At 30.0% G+C, this 21,735-nt stretch overlaps 1 long non-coding RNA gene across 1 annotated transcript; it reads left to right on the top strand.

The window, feature by feature from the left end:
• The first annotated feature begins 1,148 nt into the window (after positions 1–1,148).
• On the top strand, positions 1,149–15,201 carry LOC119678829. The gene is made up of 4 exons (XR_005252363.1): positions 1,149–1,270; positions 14,267–14,344; positions 14,403–15,051; positions 15,115–15,201. It is a non-coding gene; the product is annotated as an uncharacterized LOC119678829 (long non-coding RNA).
• Positions 15,202–21,735: the final 6,534 nt, after the last annotated feature.

Below are 21,735 nucleotides of genomic sequence, written 5' to 3'. Positions count from 1 at the left end.
TTGTGCTTTGCTGTTGTTTATTTTTATTTCATTATTTATTTTAAATTTTCCATTTTTAAAATTGGACACATAAGTAAAGCGTTCCCCCCTCTATTAGAAGCAGCTGATGCAGTTTTATGTTTTTGGGGGTAAATATTATTTATTCCCCTTTCATTGCAAAGTGGGGTTTTTATAAACGTTTTTTTGGTCCATGACGGAAATGTATATATTTTAGCGCCAAAAATTTGCGAGAGGTGTTGATTATTTAATGGCCATTTCACACAAAGTGCAGTGGTTAAATTAAATTTAAATACCAAGAAAAGTTTACACATTTTATTCGAAATAACATTGAGAAGTTCTTGAGGACTAATAATAAGTTTTATATATATGTTACTAGAAATGATATATAAATGTGTATGATGTATAATTAAAAGTGATTTCTTTTTTGTTTTTCTTTGATCCGGTAGGTGGATAGCAACGAAAGCCATCTTTTGAGACCTGGAAATGTTTCGTAGAAAGAAGAAGAAGGTCCATTGTGCTGTGAAATTTTTTCTAATTCATTTTTGACTCCTTTTAAGAATTCGCAGAATGTTTGGAAAAGGCAGCAAGCTAATATTAGAGCCACGGAAATTTTGTATCTCCATTTTTCATTACAATGGGATTGGGAATTATGGGAATGAAACGGACTTAAAAACAGACTATTAAATAGAAGACAAGTTTTTTTATAAGTAAATTTTTTCTCCAGAAAAAAGGAAAGAATATGTATTATGACCTATCTGATTGTGCTATTTTTACCTTATCTTCGATTAGGATCCATTTGAAGCAATTCAGCCAAAGTGATTGCCATAAACTATTGTAATAGTTTTGGATAACTCTTTCAGCTATATATTGCATATATTGAATATATACTTTTTTAATTGATTTTATTTTTTGCATTGTATTTTTGAAACAATATTTATATTTGTTGTAGCTTACTGTATATAATATAATAAAATTACATAAATTTGAATATGTAAATATATGCTTTGTACAACTTCATTATACCTTCCTCATTCCTTGACAATTAAATCATTAATAAAACTCTAGTAAGCCAAGAAATTACATCCAAATATTATTTTAATATTTTACGATTGTTTTTTACAAATTATTTAATTAAAATATTTTGATCATAAAACTAGTTAATGTTTTTTTTATCAGGAATAAATTTAAATTAGTGAAATCGCGCATTGCGCTAGTTTTCAAGATTTTGCTCTTCCAAATAATAAAGATTCATTTATGAAAAAGTTAAGAGGTAACGACTTCTATTATAAATTATAAAATTTTTATTTAATAACGGCTTAACAGCAAGCAGTATAATAATTATTAAATTTATGAGAAAGCTCATTTATACTTAATATTGTATCGCAATATAAACACTTAAATATATTTAACTATTTTTTTACACAATATCATTCCTTTAATCCACATTTTTATTTCACTCAATTAAGTCATAAAAACCACAACATGTCTATGGTGTCATCCTTATCATACTATTATTTTCATCTCCCAGATGAAGGATCCATTTTTCTTATTTTTGCGACTAAATTAAATAGAATTCAATTTTCAATTTTTTCAAGTCGTCAAAAATTTGTATATCAAATTACACATATGCATTCAAGGACTCACATCCGTCCTATGTAAGAAGTCTTACTATCAACATAAGCACTATGGTTGGTTCTATATCACATTAAATGACAATCTTTGTCGTGTCATCCTCTTAAAACTGGTACAGTCTAACTTTTGAGAAACCGCATAGAAACAAAGAAGATGCTTCAGTATTTCTTAATACCCGTCTTGCATTCGTCGTTTCTTGCAATATTGAGCTTAACCACGTGCCTTCCACCTTAAAGTATTCTGTTTAAATATTGCAATTCTTTCAATAGAATCTCTAAACAGTTTTGCAGATATTAAAGTTACTTCACTTCTCTTTTCCAATTATTATTCTAAAGTTCGTTTAATAGAACTTAACACATATTTTCAAGAAATTTAGTTCTTCTATCAGGCTTTCATTTTTTACCATATATTCATTAAATATTTATACATATCGAGAAGAGATATATATATTCCACATATATATATATGAATTGTATTATATATATACATAAATACTATATATATCATCTAGTTGTTTGTATATAACGTGAAAAGAGCAAAATTCCTCGGTTACTATAGAGTACCACCTCTATAAGTTAAATGCCAATTTTTGCAATATTGGCAACCATTTACATATCCTCTTAGACTTTACAGGCAGACACCCATTGTACATACAATCAACGTCTTTAGGTTTAACATTCAATACGTTGTTTTAAAGGCAATTGGTTTTCTTTGCTTGAAGATCTAACTCTACCGCATTTCCAACGGCTAGGTAGTTAACTCAATGAATATTGCAGTGGATTTTACTGAAGATGAAATGGAAACCCAACGATTTATACCAACCCTGTTTTTAAAGTTTTTAATATTGCTTAGCTTATTTAACATATAGCTTAAAAGCTATTGTCTCTATTGTTTGCCCCACTGTAAATGCATTTTGACAGTCGGGTTAGTGCAATTATTTTGTAACTTATCGCCGGTACAGCAAAAAAATTTAGATTTGAAAAAAAAAAAAAAATCATAAAAAGTTTGTTTTCAAATAATAAATTTACAAATCCAAACAATTTGGCTGACCAAGTGTTGTCAATGGCATGGAAGAGTGTTTTCATTTTTTTTTAAGGGAAAATATTACAATTCCATTTCCTATTCAAACAGCACATGTGGGCTCAACGAGTAATTGAAATATAATTACAAAGTGACTTTTTGAAACCTCACAAATACAAGTCCACAAAACAAAAAAAAAAAAATTGGAGATGAATGACTTTTATTAAATTATTCACACATTCGATACGGCGATAAAATCTGAACTTGAAGCCAAAACAACTTCACTTTAAACTGAAACTGAAAAAAAGTTCAAATTTTTTGAAATTAAAGCAGATGCGTCCTCGTACGTAGGTTGCTAAGGAAGTTCATTCTTTCAGGTCTTATGGATTTGCATATTTCACACAATTTGCAAATCCAATTCGAGGTAGAAAACAGTTTGGAAAAATGAAGTGAACTAATTTCATGGTAAATGAATTTTAATTGAATTCTAAAAAAGCCATGAAGCAAACTAAATTAAAAATAATATTAAATTTAATTTTTTCTACACTAAAATGTGTAGCGTTAAAGTAAATAATTTTTACGTTTAATAGAAGTTGAAACAGCAAAGAAAAGTATTTTCCGGCAAAGAAAAGTGAGAAAAATTCAGATACTGTTTGGAACGCTATAGGTGAAAAAGTCAATATGACGATAGAAGTATTAAAACCCAATCTCTCTTAAATAATTATGTTTTAAAATATTCTAGAATGTTTTAGAATAGAATACTTAGCAAAAATATTATTTATTATTTAGGAAAGGTACTAAGAGCTGTTAGAAATGTACTAATTACTTATTTTTACTTTTAGTATAAAATGTAAGTGCTAAGACTAAGTAATGTATTGACATTTATTTATTTCTATAACCCAAATTAAGTATTCGCTGGCTTAATGTGTTAATATGTCGGTCCACGGTTAAAATTTGGCAAGGTTCAATACCTTACATTTGTGGTTCAAAACAAAACTATATATGGACAATTAAATTAGTCATATATTTATATTAAATTTCATTTTTAAATCAATTATGACGAAGAAATACTGATGGAGTACTTTTAGTTAAAAGTACTATACAATTACTTCTTATTAGTAATAATTAGTAATAGTTAGTAATCATCAACATCATCTATAGCTATACAGTCCTTGTAGGACCTATGCTTGTTTAACTATATTTCTCCATTATTCTATATTTTTAGCTTTTATCTTTCTTTTGATAACATTCATATTTCTCAGTTCTTGTGTCAAACACTGTCGCTTCATATCTTGCTTGATCTTACTTTTCTTTTCGCTGTTCTGACTTCACTCTCGAAGATTCTAACTGCTTCTCTTTCTTCTGGTATTCGCACAACGGCTCCCACCAACTTTACACGTTGGTTTTTTATATGCTTCATTATTGTGTCAGTACATCATTATATCTTATGCGATATTCTCTATTTTCTTGCACTGATCTAAATACTCTTTTCATAATCCTTCTTTCAATTGCCGCCAGTTTGTTTGCTTCGGCATCAATTAATCTCCAGTTTTCACTCCCACAAGTGATAACAGACCTTATATATGATTGTTTAAATCAAATAGTGATAGTAATAATTGGAAATAATGAGTAATAATTAGTAATAGTTAGTAGAAACTATTACTAGTAAAAAAAATAATTAGTAACAACTATAAAAAATTAGTAATAATTAGTAAAAATAGTTACTAATGGAAAAAATTCAAATTAAATAGAATAATAACAACAAAAAGTTTAACAACTCATAGATGACAAAGTACGTAACATATTTACAGAATAATTATAGAACGACTTAGAACAATGTTGGATAATAGACAAATAATAAAAAGTTTTTTATTTTTAACTATTTCAATATTTTGGTTCACCATATAGCTGTTTTGAGTGTTGCCAAATACTAATTATCAGTAGTCTTTGAAAATATTCGTTAACTTTATAAGTTTATATATAATTATTTGACTAGAAATGTTAGGCTTGGAATTCTAAACCAGTCTATTTCATATTATTGGTGCGTTTATTACCCGAACGAGTCAGAGCTGCAAGAAACTTTCGTTGTTATTATTTAAAATTTTTTAACGTTAATTTTTTTGTCGAATGTGACGAAAATAAACTAAAAGGATTCGAACAGTTATGTAGAAACAACAACAAAAATTTTAATAAATTTATTGAAATTTGGCTGACCATACAACACTGTTCTGAGTATTGCCAAGTACTCAATATCAATGGTCTTAGAAAATATACAAATCTTTATTTAATTAGTTTAAAGTACGTATATATTTTAATGGTTAATAGTTTGATTTTTTAAGAATTTTAGCTAATATTTCGATCATTACTATTTTTTTGTTCATTTCTTTATATATTTCAGCAGATTCGCTTTTACCGTCATCAGGAGAATACCCAATATATCGATGAATATAATTTGTTGGTCTACAATTGCCAGGCTTTTAAATTTTTCCTTAACGTTTTTTGATTTCTTAGAAGATAACAACTAAAGCATTTATTTATTTATTTCCTTTATTTGCAACTATGAACTAATGGCATGTCCTGAAGGCCATCTGTTTTATAAGATATATAAATAATGTGAAATATATTTCTTGCACAATTTGAATGTAAAAATTCTTTTTCACTTGATTTTATATAAAAGTCTTAGGATTAAGTTCTCTCTTGAACCATACTACTTATGAAATTCTAAAATTAAACAATTCATTGTTTATCAGTTTGTTTAAGTTATGCTTACTTCTTCCTCACTTTCACAATCGCTTGAGCAATAATTTTGCAATTTAACTTTAGAAAATCAAAAATATTAAATTTATTGGTTCAAAGATATAAGAAATACGAAAGCATAGCTAAATATACGGCAGACCCAGCGGCAGCAGCTAATGGATGCAAAACTTTCGGCACGTAATGTGCGGCCTCCGGGTCATCATTGTGTGGGCACAACTGATACCCCGAAAATAATATCAGCGACGAAAATGCGCCATTAAGAAATTCGATGCGCATCAATAAACATTCAAAATAGCATTGATGGAGCATTGGAGCTGCCGGACACAGAGCGTTCAAAGGAAGGAAAAAAATAATATAAAATAAAATAAAATAAAATCTTAAAATGTATATAAAAAACACCGGTGCCTAGATATCATTAAATTTCGCAATATATTTCATTACATAGTTTTTGCCCACGTATATATGCAAGTGTATACCCAGTCATTGTTAAGTATGTCTTAAAAAGCTTACCCCCTACGAGTTGTGGCGAAACGCTAATGCCAAGTCAGCAGAAAATGCTGGTTCATTTGCAGGACATTTAGTGACTTCCTGCATTGATATCTAAGAGTATCTGTGCCGCAAGATGGTGGTGTACAATTCGTTTGCGCTTCGAATCGATGTAAAATTCGGTGCTAGGAGTAGCGAACACAAAAATAAAAAACAATAACAACAACAACAGCAACAACATATACACATCGTCTTCATTTTACAACGTTAAGTTATATTTTATATCGAAATCACTTGAATATTACACCGACCGGAAATCGAAAAGTGGTAAACGTTTGTGCAGCGGTAGTTCATTCGTTCATTCGGTTGAATACAATCTTACAAAATCAAAGAGAAAAAAACTTTACAACTTATGACAATAATGAAACCTTTAAATTGCGCGCCAGGATGTACGCCAGTCGCCATTATTTTTGTATTTTTAAAATGGCGTTGCGGCGCCACTGGACAATTTAACAATCTGGCGCGATAAGAGTTTCGGATTTTGTGTTTTTTTTTCTTTACTTTATAATGCCTTTTTTATTTGAATGTGGAAACTCTGCCATATTTTTGTGCAAACTCATCGGTAATTTTGTGGTTGATTGCGTTGTTGTTGGCAATGCTGTTGCTATTGCTGTTGCCGTTGTCATTGTTGCTGCTGTTGCTGTTGTCGTTGCTGTGTTGTTCTACTGCCAGTAGCTGTGCTGCTGCCGATAATATTTGTTGTTGTAGGAAGTTGTCTTCATTATTTTCGTGCGGCTCCTCTTCTTCCTCATAAAGCGGTAACGTTGTTGTTGTTAGCGCTGCTATTATTTAAAAGTTTTTATAATCACCATTTTGCGAATATTCCTTTATGAAAGAAATTAGTGCAAAAGTTTTTATCTCATTTGTACTAAATTGACAAAACCACTATTAAATGCACATTAAATATTCGAATATTTATGAAAATCACTAAATAATATTATAAAAATTTTATGTGTCTGAGTAAACAGTTTTTAGTGCAGTCGAAATGAAAGAAAAAAGATATTGAGAAAAAATTAGGATATCAAGATATTGAGATCAGGATTCATATAAATGGAAAGGGTTAATAATGAAAATTCGCGCCCACCTTGTGGGATATGTTATGAGGATTATGGGATTAATTTCAGCATTCCCAAAGATTTATAGAATAGATTTATTCTTTTTAAAATAATTCAATATTCAACAAAAATTAAAAAAAAATTAAGATCACAATGCAACTAAATGTACAGGTTTTACATTAAAAATGAACCCTAATGGAAAATGGACGCTTACATAATAACTTTCCATATATAACTAGATTATGTTAAAGTTAAAAGAACAAATCTTTTCTCACAATGTGATCAACTTGAAGATACAATTCAAAATATAATGTGTTTGAGTTAGATAGATTAGTATTTAAAGTCGGTATCCACTTTTATGGAATATGTTTCTTTGAACAAACTAAAAGTAATTAACTTCATCATTTATACAGATTTCCAGAATTGATTTATTCTTCTCAAAATAGTTCAACATTTAAAAAAATTAGGATCAGGATTCATTTTAATGGAATCGATTAATATTGTATGTGGGCTGCCACTCTTACAGAATATGTTTCCTTCAATCAGTTTATTAAGTTGATTACTGATTAGATGAGAGATTTAATCTTATAGCACAAATCATCAAATAGTTGCGATCCGTCAACAAACCTAATACTGATATCTTTACAAAACATTCCAAAGAAATTGCTGGATTTTTTCTTCATAGAATCCGACAATCTTACATACAAATCCCTGTATTTCATTGAGCCTCCATATTGTATTCAATTGCTGAATACAGGTAAATTTTAATAAGTGCTTGCATGATGTCAACAGTATGCCTGATGCACCTCGTTTGGTCATCTAATCTGCCTTAATGTTACCAAAAATATCCCTATGACTGGGAATACAGAGTAGAAAAATGTTAAACTGCGTTTATATGTATCAATCAAATAGCATCTAAAATATAAATTAAATTGAACTCAAGGACCTTAAAATAGCTAGACTGTGTATGCTTATATTCCGATTCACTTTTTTATCTACTGCCGGACAAGTTATAGTTTCCCTAATAGCGATCAACTTCATCTGAAAAATTGTGCAGTCATTCGGTAGCGCATATGTTATATAGATTTAGTAAGTACCACTGAGAAAGCTCCACTGCTTGTACCTGACTTATGATCTCCGGAGAAGTATATTTCTCTATTTCATCATACTTTGTCGAAATTGAGAATGGGAAAATAAAAACAATACTTCTTAGAATGTTAAAATAAGAACAAAAATATTACTTATTTCTTAACAGATATAACCTTCATTTTTTACTTATAAGATTAAACAGCATTAAATGCACCATTAGGTCTAACGCAACAGTTGGATTGATATACACTACATTAGTAATACAAAGCAGTGAACGAAAATAAACTGCAAAGCATCAGAGGTTACTGCTTTGTTTTTGGGTTAAAAAAGATCAAACGAACAGTACTCTAAAAAACGTCCGAAACACAATAAAAAAATTTTAGTGTTTGTATTCGTGAACACTAAAATAAATACCTTCTGAAAGTGATCGGTAAAAAGTTGACTAACTTCGTGGAAAGATCGTTCACTACTTCGGAAAAAGAACACAACGAGAACATTAAACACTTTACATAAGATTACGGAAACAGTATACTATTTTAGTGTTTCGGTTATGTCGCTTTCATTTTTAGTGTACTTTTTGTGGTTATGCTCTTGAACACAAACATTAAAATATTTTTGGTGTTTTTTGGATATGAGCAATATTCGCTGATACAAAGATCAGTTTTACGCTTCACACTGTTGACCACCAGGCAGTATGAAGACTTGTTTTTTGGAAAGAATACGATACTGTACTGTTTATTTTCGTTCACTGATACAAAGATCAGTTCTATGCTTAACACTGTTGACTACCAGGCAGTATGAAGACTTGTTTTTTGGAAAGGAGCAATACACTACGATACTGTACTGTTTATTTGCATTCACTGATACAAAGATCAGTCTTACGCTTCACACTGTTGACTACCAGGCAGTATGAAGACTTGTCTATGATTTAAGCATGGTTAAGATTGATTACTAAGTATTTTTTATTTTCTACCAATTAATCGTCTCTTATATATCTGTCACTTTGATAGGGTTTTTCTGTAAATGGCACAAAATTTTATTTAGTTTAATAAAAACTTAATTTAGAATAATATTGTTAGCAACAAAGTTTATGTAAATGATATGTAGCAATCTGTTTATTAGAACAACATATGAAACCTACTTATTCACTTCTCCATTTTTAAATTCGTAGTCTTCTTTGGCACTTAAATTATTTAAAATAATAGCATTAAAATTTAGTTTTTCACTTTATATAAGAGAAACATTGAAAAAAAAATCTCTTCACCCACATACCAATATATTTCTTTTACTTAACTAAAAAGAATCCCGCAAAAAACAACAAGAAGGAAAAAATTCAGAAAGAAATCTAAAATGAATTCGTTTTTTAATTCCGTCTGATAAGTCGCCGTTCATATGCGCATTTCCCACAGCAATTAAAATTAAAGAACACTAAATCCCAACAAACACAATATATAAATACTAAAGAAAGGAATAGAAAAAAATATAAGAAAAAGCATTTAACAGCACTTCATTGTATAGAAAAGGATCTGGGCCAGACAGCAAACAATACCAGAGTAAAAGTAGCCTTCTGCCTATTTTACACAAAACACATACAGAGCAGGGCAGAGTAGAGCTATGTTTTTTATATGTTGAAAGCACTACCCAAAAAGGACAAACTGAAAATTGCATTAGGCACACAATGTGTCCTTCACATACGGGTTCCGTTGTTCCGTTATATCAACAGTGAAACTGGTAAAAGGACACACAGCTACATTAAACAACAAACATATATAAACAAGAGTTCAAACTTGGTAACAAATACCCAAAAATAATCGTTAACAATGCCCAAATCCAAACTAACATTTAACAAGGATTTACGTATATTAAGGCTTAGTTCGTATTGAGAGTCCATGTAACAGGGCACAAGGACTACAGAACAACATTTGTGTATATTAAGTGTATTTGAAACTAACTGTGTTCTTATCAACGAAGGTAGTGTATAATTTTTTATATAAGCTTGTTTTTATAATTGCATAATAAAAGGATCAAGTATAAATCGATTTAGAAGAAATTATTTTCCATAAACTAATGCCGGCATATAAATTTATGTATCCTTTTATTCAGAAAATTTTATAAGAAAACGTATTTTCTTATAATAATAGAAGAGAGTTAACACACAATAGGTGCGAGCTTTATAAAGATAATATTTACACGTAAATGGTAGGAAATATTTACGTGACATTCTCATTTTTGAACTTTTACATTTTTATAGAAAAAAGAATATATTGACATAATATGATTTAATTACTTTTAGTAGTGTTTCGCAAAGCTGCAAACACTACTATTCGCCAGTCAGAAATTGCACAAGCCAGACTCTGAGAAGACTTTTCAAGGTACCATGGTACATTAGAATGACATTCTCAGGGACCTTAAGATTAATCCGATCAGAAAATGCATAAGTGATAGAGCTCTGAAATTATTTGCGAAAACTGACAGACTTACTAACATCGCGTTATCGAATCTCAGAATGATTACAGGCTCCTCGGGAAGATATGCAGATCTAAGGTCAATTATTGCTTAGTCTGATAAAGTGATAAGCATTAACATTAATCCAGTCAAGGCGTAAAGAGCGGTTTTGAAGATACCACGAGTTAATAAAAAGTGAAAGTGCTCAAGTGCATTAGCTTAAATAGCTTCAACATAAACCAAAACATTTTATTTATCCATTTTAAGCACAATAGTTAAATTTTTTAAGTTTAATTTATTTTGCCGAAAGTGACATGTCTTATGACGCAAGAAATTATCCAAAAGTTAGAAGGGTACGAATAGAAATGTAAAGACAACAACAAAAATTTTAGTTGATTTATTGAAGTTTGGCTGACCATACAACGCTGTTTGGAGTATTACCAAGTTGTCATCGACAATGATCTTTAGAAATATTCGAATTTATTTAATTAGTTTATAGTCCGTATATAATTTGTTTGGACTGCAAGTGCTAGGCTTAGAACTCATTCCTGTTAAATTAGAAGCGATGACTAATCATGTGGCCACGGCTGCACAAAGTTTTAATGATCAAATTCTAAGTTATTTTGTTATTTTTTTACAAACTATATACGAACTATAAACTAATTAAAAAATACCAATGTTTTCGAAAACTTGGCAATACTTGGTAAACTTGGGAAAACAGCGTTGTATGTTGAAACAAACTTCAATAAATTAAGTAAAATTTTTGTTGTTGCGTTATCATTCCTTTTCGAACCCTTCCACAATATCTAAAGTTAGTAACTGATTTGGGTATTGATTAAAATTTTTACGAGTTATTAAAAACATTGTGACATAAGAAGTCAATTTGGTGTGAAATTTACGATAATTGCTTCATTTTTTTAAAAAAATTTTTTCTCTATATAACTTTACTTAATACAGAAAGCCACATTTGCTTACCACTGCTATTATTATCTTTAAAAATTAATTACATTTTCTATATTTTTATCTTTTTTAAAAGAATTTGTATAATATCATACAGACTTGTTTACTAAATGTTTAACGATACGTGTTTAAAAACCACGTATCGTTTTTAAGTGAAGCTAATCTCATGCCTCATTAATTTTTCTTTACTTTGAGAGATGCGCCAAAATCCTTAAAGCATATTTTTCCTTTGGTGTGGCAGTTAGTCAGTGTGTTCGACTTCTCATAAAATATGAAATTTAATTTACTGATAACGTGCGCTGCTGTTTAACGCCTAATATCACAAGCCACTTAGCATTATCATAATAAATAATACACATAAGACGTTGATTTTGATAGAGTTTTAAGCAATGATAATGCCTCAAATATTGAGGCAATTTAATGAAAGGATCCATAAATAAGATATCCTTATAATTAAGCCGTATTGTTAATTCACATCCATCTAAGGCTTAGCAGAGCAGATACATAATTATAATATTCGCATTTACTTCAACTTAAATATGTTTCTTCTATATTTCATTTTTCAATTTATTTATTTTTGTAATTTGCAAAGTAAATGCCTTAATGACAGTCCGGAAATTAACTGTCAAAATTCATTCAATAAACATTTCTGCTAAAATGACAGTAATTAGTAGTCATTTTCGGGTTTTCTGTTTTTTTTTTCTTATTTTTGTTTTTTTTTTGCACTGTAGGCAAGGAAATTGTTTGTTTGTCTATCTGAAATAGAGTCCTCTTTGAATTTGTGGAAGTTGGAAAAATTTCACTAATATCTTAATATACTTACTTACGAGATAGCAACAATTGAGTAACTTTTTACTTCTGTTACGAATAATAATTTAAATAAATTTAAAATAAGTCTTAAGTAGGAAGCAAATTATTCAAGTGGTAATTGTTAAGAGCATTTCAGATATTTAAGAGAACATCCTGTTATCAATAATTTATATATAAACTTTACATTTAATGTAAGATGTTAAGTTCTCTATCTAAAGAAAATCTTATTTGAAATTTTGTTACAAATAAATTTACAAATTTTAGAAAGGAATAGCAATCCTATCAAGATCTATTAATCTTTAACATAAATCTATAGGCGTGTTACCTAATAAAAATAAAAAAACAATATTATTTTCTACTATACTAAAAACGTTTATTAGTTTATTTATCGTTTGAGAAACTTAAGTTTTCAGTAGATGTATATATTTTGACTATATTAAGAATTTCAAAAATAATTAAAACTAATTAATTAAGAAATATTAGCGTTATTATTTAATTAAATAGATATAACATTTCCTATAATTTTATAACCAATCTATAATAATCTTACAGAATCTTAATTTTTAATGAAGCACTTGCAATAGATATTTAACTATTTCATACTGTCAACTTAAATGCAAACAAACATATTTTTAAGGTACACAAAACAACATCGTTGTTGTTGCAATTCTGATTTATTTGTGTACATAGTTTTTGCATACGCATTGTTGTTTTTTGTGCTGTTGTACTCCATGTGAGTAAATTTGCTTACAACGTTGAGTTATATTCATTTACTTAGGAAGAGAATAGAAAAAATCTGCTCAATATATATAGAAAAAATTACAATTTTACAGGGTCCTCTAACCGTTATTATAAATTATTTATTATTAATATATAATAATATTAATATTATAAAATTATTAATATTGTTATTATTAAAATATTAATATTATTAACTTATATACATTTACTTACAAAGGAGAAGCCTCAGTGACGTATTCAGGAGTGCTTAAGAGAATAGGTCCCCACTTTCCAGAATCATCTGACTGTTATTATAATTAGTTTATTGAACTGTATAAGAATTTCAACAAATATTATTTTCTACAATATCGTCTCTTGTTGTCTTAACTTATTTAATGAGCTATAAAAAAAAACTTCAACTAAAAATAGTTTTTATTGAATGTCGATGGCCACTCAAATTTAATTAAATTGTAATATTTAACTTACATTAACAAATTTTGTTTCTCATTCGATATAAGAAGCCCACCTAGGGCTTTCATTTAAGCATTACGACCAGATAGATTCCTGGCGCGTGTCTTCAGGGTCCATTTTCTACAATACAATAACTGAATGCTACATTAGAGTAAGATGTTTGCAGTCTTGTAAGATGAAAATTTAATCTACAGTGACTTGTTAGAACTAATAATATAATTCCTAAGTTACTTTTACTTAGGTTCATACCATAGTTCTTAATCTAATTATCAACGATTTCGATTGTAATAGCTCTAGTAAGTTTCCCAATATGGGTATAAATTGTCTAATACATACGTATATGTACATAGGTTGTTATAATATAAGATAAATATAGATTACATCATCTGAGATATCTGAAAAATTGTTTTACGATCATTTCTAAAATTTCAAAGAACTATTAATTGTCTATTGGTACCAAAGAGTGACAGCACTCACAAAAAATCTCTGTTTCATCTTTTGAAAATTGTAAATTAAGTGTAATATATCTTTTACAGATAAAACGATAGACACTATCGTTAAGCCTATTTGTCCCATTATATTGGTGAAAAACGCGAAAAATAGTTTATTCTCCTTTACTAAGAGAGCACGCATATAAAAAGGACAAATATATTTCATTTGTGATGGTATTAAAGACTTTTTTATATCATTTAAGTCATATATTAATAAAAACACTACTATTATGTATAATAAATAATCTGTGTAACTTTATTTCCATATAGAACGTGAAGCAGCTATTAATGAACGAATTCGGAGGATACAAACTAATTCTTCTGAAGCCAGAACATAAATCTATTTAAGTAATACTTAATTTCTAAAATTTAAACAAAAATTAATTTTAAACTCTTCCTCTTCTAGAGTCTCCACAGCGTAATAACGCCGTGACCGAAGAAATACAAATATGCAGACCCAATATATCGTGTGCTTAATTTTAGGTGTCATCACCATCCTTTTTATGTTTTACATAAATAAAAAACTACACTCTGAACCAGTCGTAAAGAAAGCGCCGACTTTGTATGAAATGTTTTTGGGTAACCCAATTAACGTTTCTATTTGTGCTTTTATTTTATTAATTGTGATGGTCGGAATAAAAAAACTACGAAAGAGATATCTGCAAAAACTCAAGCGGAATTGGTTTATAACAACGGTCTCTGAGAGATTATTCACAGAAATAAGTGTGAACTATGTTAACAATATACGTGAGAAGGAAAGGGCTTACATAAACAAAATAATGTACACTGATCCGAATCTAACAAAGCTATTCACCAATGCAATGAAAGAGCTAATACCGTTGTACGATTTAAGCTCAGAAACACTTGTGGAAGAAAGCTTTTTCTTGAGCAGAATTTGTGAGCTCATCTTTATGAAAATCAGTGAAGCCCGCTTAAATGGTACTCTTGCAGTAGTGCCAGAGGCTCAGGATAATTGATTCAACGAAACAATTATTTTATATCATTTCAGTTTAGGATTTTGCGACACATAGTTTTAAAATCTAAATTTTTGTATGGTAAGTATTCACTCTTACAGTTTATTATGAATTCTTATAAATTTATTAATGCTCGATTTATAGGTTCAACGCAAATCTTTTCGCTGAAAATTCTAAATCTCAGTTAATCCCTATCTAAATCAATATACATTTATGGGGAAATATATATACAATCAATTTTGAGATATTTTATTTTGTTATTTAAATTTTTTAATAAAAAGTAAAACTAAGTTAATTTATATCATCTTAATAAGATCCACAAACGTATTATTCTTGAAGGCTTATCCCTTTCTTTCAGGTTATTTGATTTGACTTGGAAGTACTTAATAAACAAGTAAATGTTTAAATACCATTTAAAATATTACTACAGCTATATTAGAAGATATATATCGCTTAGAAGAAGAAAGGTAATTAAAATTCTTGAGTTTTGAAGATATTGAAGAAATTTGAGCAAGAACGTTCTTTAAGTCAGTCAGTGACTTTTCGAATTTTCCGCGCAGTTACTACAAATGCTGCCATCAGCTGTAACCTACCAGGGGCAACTTTTTAATTTAGAGCAAGCTACGTTGTTCAGTTGGTGTTTGATAGCCGTTCAAACCAGTTAACCTCGTGAATGTTTACGAAAATGAAAAAAAGTGAATTTCGTGTGCTGATTAACCATTACCAAATCCACGAATTGGGATACGAACTGCTTCCCCATTCAGCATATTCTCCAGATTTAGCCCCCTGTGACTATTTTCTGTTTCCAAACCTAAAGAAATGGCTGGGCGGTAAGAGATTTGAGTCGATTAAGAGGTCATTACCGAAACAAACGCATATTTCGAGAGCTTTGAGAAAACCTATTATTTAGAGGGAATAAGTAAATTAAAAAAACGCTTGACTAAATGTATCGAGCTAAAAGGTGAGTATGTAGAAAAATAAAATATTTATTTGTCAAAAAAAATTTGTTTTATTCAAAAAGTCACTGACTTATCAAACCGCCCTCGTACTATATGTAATGTAGCATTAGTTATTAGTTGTTTTTTTTTCCATTTCTATATCATTCTAATATTTACTTTCTTGAGGAGTGTAAAATAAAAGGAGATAGCATTATGCTCAATTAAATTTAGAGCCACCTTGACTTCACATATTTGCCATTTTTAAGAAAATGTTCTGGTGTTTTATACCCAGACCAATTTTTGTTGTAGCATCGTTGTAGAGTAAGCTAAAGAATAGGGTACCTATGTGCTTAAATCGAAATCTGGATAACTTCATTTTACATAACCATTGAAAGTAACATATCATATGATCTGTCTCTTCTTCATATGGTATCTCTGGCTGCAAGTCGACCCATAATGCAGTGTCCTGTAAGAACTGTTACTTATATCGTACTTCTGTTTAGGTAAGATTATATCAAATTATTAAAATCTATTGCTCAAAATAATAATCAGCCAATCTTATTGGCAGTACAGATTGTGAAACTGCACTTAATAGTGCAGTTATGAGCTTAAGGTTTTATAAGCTCAAAAAGTAGCACCAAGAAAATTCTGGTGTCTTTTCTTCGAACGCTGTCAGAGATGGTGCTGAGAAGAGATATAGAGCAAGATTTTAATTGTGACTGTTTTGTGATTGCCTATACTAGTAAATATGTACATACATACATATATATATCTTATATGTTATTTCGTGCAAACGATTACGTTTTGTTCGTTTGTTACAATCTTGTAATATAACAAAGGATTTATAAAATATTCTCTGCGGAGAAATTGGGACAGATTAATCAACCGAACAATATTGAATAGAAATATATAATTATTTTCTTGCATTCTAAAGCTAATCAAGTTAAAATACTGAGTTATAAATTAGTTGTACTGATTAGTATTTCCATTGAACACTGCTTTCTGTATAAGTAATAATTATTTATCCAACACTATTTCTCACTTATTATTAATTTATGTAATTAAATAATTTCCCTACAATCTGCAAAGCAATTAGAAATCCTAATTAAGCACACATTTTTTAAATCTCGTAGTTTTTCTTTAGAGATACAATCCATTGAGATTTCTATTTGCCAACAACAACTCAGGCAACAACAGCAACGGTATGAACAATTTGCATGCTGGCAACACCATTGAAGTTCAAGTAGAATCGCATTTGCAAATTGATTACAGTGCAAAATTCAGGAGTGCTGAAAATGTAATTTACATCAGCAACACTTGCATAATTCAGATTGTATTGTTGTTGTTGTGTTGTTTGTTGCAGCCTGTTTTTATGAGTATTTGTTATGGTTGAAGTTAGTATTGCTGCTGAACTGAAGCTGATGATGTTCTTGCTCCTACAGCTTCTGCTGCTGCTGCAGCTGCTACAGCTGCTACAGTTACTGCTGCTTCAGTCTATGGCAACAGTTTTAGATACAATAATGAGTGCATTGCAGCCAACACTGCAGCAGTGGAGCTGATGTTGATGACTATGTTGATGATATTGCTGTCGCCAATGGCTTGCATGTAGTCGTCTGTCGACAAGCATTTGAGTTAAGTAGCAAGGCTAGTCAGACATAAATGCACGTAGCCCTTTAGGAAGCTCCCGCTGAATTAACATGGACAGTAAGAGATGAGAATTGAAATTTGCTGTAATGGAGCGTACATGAGTAACAGTCGAAACTAGCAATTTACTGCAAAATGAAGTTGTTGTTGACAGCATCAAATGTGGCATCCCAGCTGCTAGTGCCCCACCAGCATTATGTTGTCGGCATCGGCAACAATGCTCACAGCAGATAACAGCCATGTAAGGATTTTGTCACGCGGCCTCTCATACCAATCTTTCCAAATGTAATTTCAATTTTTTACACTAAATGTATTAATGTTAAATTATGTACAAGTAAGTTGGTGCTGTTAGTGTTGCAGTTATTCTTGCCACAATGGCAGCACATGTTGTTGTTGCAATATGACCAACTGTTTTGTTTATTTCCGCATTTGTCATTGTTGTTGCCATTGCCGTTACCGTTGCCGTTCCCGTTCCCGTTGTCGTTGCCGTTGTCTTTTTCTAACCGTTGTTCAGACCATCGACATCCATGCTGTTCCTGATTATACTCTAGTTTTTGCACAGTGTGAATTGCGTGGGGTATTACAGCGTAGTGTCGCCCTATGCTGGCGACACCGATATGACCATTATCCATTGTCAGGGTTATCAACAGTGTGATAACTTTATGTTATCAATAAGTTTTTGTCGAGTGATTTGCATTAGACAGACTGACATTGTATTATTGCGTTTTTAACTACATGTATTAGAAATATCTTTATGAAAAACGCTAGTCTCTGTGGTAAGACAATTTTATTAAAATTAATTTTTTAATGTAAAGCAAAATTAGTTTTTCCTTCATAATGCTACAGACTAGACAAGCAACTATTAATCAAAAAAAATTAATTAAAAAAATTGAAGTGAAATATACTATAAAAGAACGATTAAGACAATATGGGCTTAAAAATTTGAGTGCAATTCAGCAGAGTATCTCTTATCTTAATCTTAAAATAACATAAATCTAAGGCCTAATCTATGATTTAATCCAATACAAGATTATCTTAATCTAAACTTAATATACCGGCATTATATTGAGGATATAGCCTTGTAGCTACAGAAATGGTTGGTTATAGGATCATTGTGTAGCCATTGCTTTAATTTCGAAGTTACAGTTTATTAGGTTTCTTAGTCGAAGTAGTATCTGGAGGTCTGGATACAAGATTAAAATTAATGTTTGTTTTGGAAACTTATAGTTGTTTGAATAAGAATATATAACTAAACAATAACTCCCACCGTTTCAACATAAGATCTATATATGAATATACATTTATATTAATACATTATAGTAATTAATGCTATAATGTATTTAACCAGGAACTTACAACAGTTGTCACAGCATACAACTCGGTCATCGTGACTTTTCAGAACAGCATTGGGCAGTAATCTAATATATGGGCTACAATCAGCTCCGAGTGTACATATAGCATTTTCTAGACTACTTTTTGTCATTGACTGGTTCTTACTGTTAATATGCCTAGAATATTTGAACTTAACCATGACCTTAACCACAGCAAGCTTTAATTGGTTAAATTTTTTATATTAAACATGTTCGATTGGCTAAAGCCAATATAATGTGATGTTTGAATGGTAAGTGACCTAGTCTAATTCACGAAGCAACACTTTTCTATTCCTTATTTTGTGAGAGCATATAGCATGACAGCCAATCTAGTGGTATAGACTTTAGAGAATATTATGAGACCATGTCATAAACAATTAAATAATGAATAAAAATACAAACAAAAATTTAAAATGGTTTTTTAAATACATATAATATTATTTAGAAAAACGAAAAATTATTTCCTTTTGAGGGAGCAAGGAAGCATTTCAGTCTGTTTGATAGCATTATTAAAACGTCAAAGGATTTAAGTGACGTTTAAAGCACGTGTACTTTTCTACTGAAGTAGGAAGCATCTTTTGAAAAGTTACTTTGATCTTTTAAAATCCAAAATGCACATTCTATTTTCCCAAGCGTTAGCTAATAAAAATATAATTTTTACTCAAAACATTTTGCCTAATCTAATACACTACAGCAGCAAACAAAAATGCGAATAATGTCTTTAATGCACACTTGAGAGATACCAGAGCCCACTTCATAAAAGGATGAATTTATTCTTGTTTTATTGAATCAATGGAAACGTCATTAGCCTACGATTATGATGCTGTGGAACTGTTGTGCGTGTGGTGTTTGTTAAAAAACTCAACTTCAAAAGTACCAAACAACACAGTTACATCTGCAACGCAATTATATGACATCATATGGACTGAAAGGATGCTGTGTGGGTAGAAGAGTAAGCGAAGAGTATGCCAAACAAAAGTCGCTTTACAATCTTGTCAAAGGCACCACACACTTTGGTGTTGTGAACATATGAAGACACAACAAGCGGTAAGTATTTGTACGAGTATCTTTTCCGCACTTTAGGTATGATCTATCAAAAGTTGCAGTTACCGCAGCACTGGCAACATTATCAATATAAATAGCAACAGCAACATCATTCATCAGTTTCTGCGCTTTGATTTCAATATTAAGTGGTGACACACACGACTCTGGCAATCATTGGACTTGTTGGCGTATTTGTTCGTATTTTTGTAGCTGTCAAGTTCATAACGGGGGTAGTATAAAAAGTTTAAAAATGACAATTTATTAAAAAGATATTTTCTTGTACTTTTTGTGCATTAAAGTCATGATTTTATGGCTAGAAAATTAGTTACATATAATATAAAATTATTAAATATAAATAATTTCTCATAGATTTCACATTAAAATTTTTATGAAGACGTTTTCCATGGTAAATTGTAAAATTATTCCTTAATAAATTGCTGCCTTGTTTCTCTTTAATTTTTTCTTAGACTTCTTTTAGTCTACAACATCCAGTGGTACTTAAAACATGTATTGTTCGTCAAGAATCGGATATCCTTTATCAGATTTTTATTTCTCCAATCAATTTGAAAACCGTACGTCCGTTACCAATATTTACCAAAAATCACATCCAGAAAAATATGCTCTACCCACATACTCGTCAAATTGACTTAAATATTTTGTTAGAGATATATTAGCTAATGTGTTAAAGAAGATATGAAAATCAACATGTGGTATGGCTGACCCAACATGCTGCGTCGAGTAAGAATATTTTGATCTTAGATTTAGTTAAAATCTGGACAAATCAACCAAATTATTTTTCTGAGTGCACGCAATCCAATTGGTAGGTTGCCAGAATATTCATACTTTTATTCATTATCTTCGAAAACAAACTAATTAAAAAAATAAAACTATTTAAATTCATATATCTACATCTATATGGATTGAAATCCATATAAATCTTCATCTATATGGATTAAAATCCATATAAATCTACATCCATATATTTACATCTTGAGTACATCAGCATAGTCACAGATAACCCTTTCCTAGACTTTCCTAGTCACTTATCTATTACCTTTTTACATGTGAAAAAGCCTTTGCTTTTTCGAAACCAGTAACCCTTTTTTAGTGAGTGTTATTGCATATTTGGACTATGTGAATATTGATAATAACATATATAGTTAAAGAGTTTACACAGTTTAACAATATAAAAATTATAGATACAATACATAGTCGCGATAATACTACAGATGTCGCTAATTTTTAATCTCAACAGTTTATTTTACTGTAATATATATATGCCAATATAACCTGATTCTCAAGACGTTGGGTCTTAACATTATACATATTATTATTAATTATAGAAGTATTTATAACACGAATTACACATACGATTATATTATTATATTAGTGTTATATACCCATCTATAATTTGATACTTAAACTTTTCTAGTCACTTATTTATTCTATATCTAATTTTTCTTTCTAATTTCCAGAAAAATCTAAAAAGAAATTTCTAAACTCCAGAAAAATGTGTGAACATAAAAGTTAAGTACGGCTTTGGGTCAGTTGGTTTAGGTGCGCTGACACTGAGCTTTTAATTTGGCAGGGCACGTGTTCGATGCCTGGTACTTGCAGTCTCAAAAAAAAATTAACGAATTATTAAATACAAGAATATTTCCAAGACCACTGATGACGGGTATGGTCAGCCAAAAATGAATTTCTGTTCTTGTAGTTCACTACTTTTCGAAAACCTCTATATATCTATTTCTTAAAAACTTGTGTTGCAA

This window comes from Teleopsis dalmanni, chromosome 2 (genome assembly GCF_002237135.1).
Source record: "Teleopsis dalmanni isolate 2A chromosome 2, ASM223713v2, whole genome shotgun sequence".
Classification (NCBI taxonomy): Eukaryota; Metazoa; Arthropoda; class Insecta; order Diptera; family Diopsidae; genus Teleopsis; species Teleopsis dalmanni.
This window is presented reverse-complemented; position numbering and strand designations above follow the sequence as displayed.